At 47.3% G+C, this 2,246-nt stretch overlaps 1 protein-coding gene across 1 annotated transcript in view; it reads right to left on the bottom strand.

The window, feature by feature from the left end:
- Positions 1 to 2,246, bottom strand: part of LOC112212890 — a 13,403-nt gene that overhangs the window by 3,774 nt on the left and 7,383 nt on the right. The gene's annotated exons all lie outside the window — the stretch shown is intronic.

Here is a 2,246-nt window from a genome sequence, read left to right as displayed (position 1 = left end):
TGAGAACGTAGAAGAAGGGAAAGAAGGGAGAGGAAGCGGAGAAACACGCGGATATTGATTCCCGTGGGATATGCGCGCGCTCGACGAGACTCGGAAATCTAAACGTATGTACGATGCTTCGGCGGACATACAGAAAAGTATACGCGTCGCGCGGCATGCGCATCTATATCTGGACTCATCCGGAGGAAAGGAAAATAGAGGAGCGGCAGGGGTGTAGACGGGGGGCGGGGACGGGGGATTCGGGAGGGACGCGGTGCCGTAGGCATTGGAGTAGGGAATCTAAAACAAATCGCTTTTGAAGAAAATGAGAGGAGCAAGTATGTATGTAGCAACGAACGAATGGGTGGTAGGCCGAAGCGGAACGGCCTAGGATGAAAGTTGCATCTTAGCGAGGAAAGATGTAGCCCGTACCCCGTTCCGTGTAAATTGACCTCGCGAATCGAACGTTCTTGCGTCTCGTCTACCTTGTCTCTAACAATCCAGATATATTTCGGCTTTCATTGTGCGATCCTTTTTGTACCAGCAAATTGCTTAGAAACGAATACACGTTGCGAATAGAATAAAAGGGAAATTGCCTGAGGGTCGATAGAAAAGGTTGGATGAAACGAAGGAAACGAGAGGATATGAATGGAGCGCAACCCTGAGAGTCGTTTCGATTATAGAGTATTCGTGGCACGATGTCAAGCTCGTTGCTTGAATAACATCACAGCTCGAGAACTATAGATAAGGATGGTAATCGGAGCGTGATAGCCGACACGCGAACGTATACGACGCTACGTATCTAAGTATTACTCCGGGAAAGGAGAAGTTGAGCGCGTTTTAAGACTCGAAGACTCGAGAAAGACGCAAAGAAAAAATGAATAAAAAGGCCGACGAAAGGAAAGACGAAAACCGGATTTCAACGATCGATCGTTTTGTCGTTGTAAGTAGGAAGTTTGACGATAATAAAGCAAATCGACCGATTCGTAGATCAACGTCCCTAACGTTGAACGAAAAATTTCGAGAGATTTGCCAGGTTTCCTCCCTGTTGAAACAGCCCTTTTTTACGGACGCGTAACAACATCCATTTGATCCAGGCTACGGTGGGAGAATCATGGAGATGGTTAGATTCGCACCGATACCGGTGTTACTACTACAAACTATATAGCATGTACCAACTCGGTCATCACCATTCCGAAATCACTACCACTATCTGCCACTGCTTACCATTACCTACCACTACCTTCCTCCACTACCTACCACCACCGACCGCTACTTACCACTACCGTTACCACAGCTGACGCCACCTCCGAGACCTACGGGCGACTTTCATGAATGAAACCCACGTGCGATCCACGTGACCGTTCGTGTCGAACCCGTAATTTCTAGTTCTCGACCCTGACCGATTTTTCCGCAAAATTTACGACGATGTTAATTATCGCGTATCGATAATCGAGCACCATGTTTTCCGTCGTCGTAATTGCCTCTGTGTTTGCCACCGATTCCCTTCGGTCGTTACTAATCAAGTTCGTAAAACTTCCGATAATAGGATGCTGGATCCAGAGGGAAAAAAAGCCGAGTTTGAAATTTTAATCTACGTTTTATCTGGTAATCGAACGACCTACGTGAGATAACATTCACCAGAGAACCATTTTTAAGACGTGCAGCAATCGCATACAGAATCTACGTTCTGCGAAAAAATGTTAGCTGAAAGGCAATATGCTTTCTTTTTTCTTTTTCTTTAATAATTCGTATTATTATCCGCGCAGTACCTATGAGACGTTTTGGCAAATAAGTAAATAGGTATATAGTCAAACAAGAGAACGAGAAAAGGTTAATAAAGAGAGAGAGAGAAAGAGAGAGAGAGAGAGAATTCAACTATTACCACTACCAATGTCATCGTTACCTCCACTACTGTTATATCTCCACCCCCTACCTCGATGGTATTACATCCACCACCACTGACAGTATTTTGAACATTGGCGGCGGCGACGGTGGTGGTGGTGGTTGCAGCGGGTACGACGGCGGCGGCGATAGCGGCGGTGGCGGCGGCAGTGGCACCACCATCACCACCACCACCACCGCCAACATCACGGCCGTTCTCGTTGCTTTCGCTCTCAGCGTCGACGTTGCTGTTGCCGTTGTCAGTACCGGTGCGCAGTCGGTGGTCGCGGTTGGTGTTAGATGGTTAAAAGGAAATAGATTCGAAAACGGAGCAACGTAAACGGTAAACGCGGTTCATCCACGTGCTCCGGCTTTACAGCCGG

Source organism: Bombus impatiens, unplaced genomic scaffold, assembly GCF_000188095.3.
Source record: "Bombus impatiens unplaced genomic scaffold, BIMP_2.2 scf_0361, whole genome shotgun sequence".
Taxonomy (NCBI): Eukaryota; Metazoa; Arthropoda; class Insecta; order Hymenoptera; family Apidae; genus Bombus; species Bombus impatiens.
Note: the sequence above shows the minus strand (reverse complement) of the source record. Positions and strands in the feature narration are given on the sequence as shown.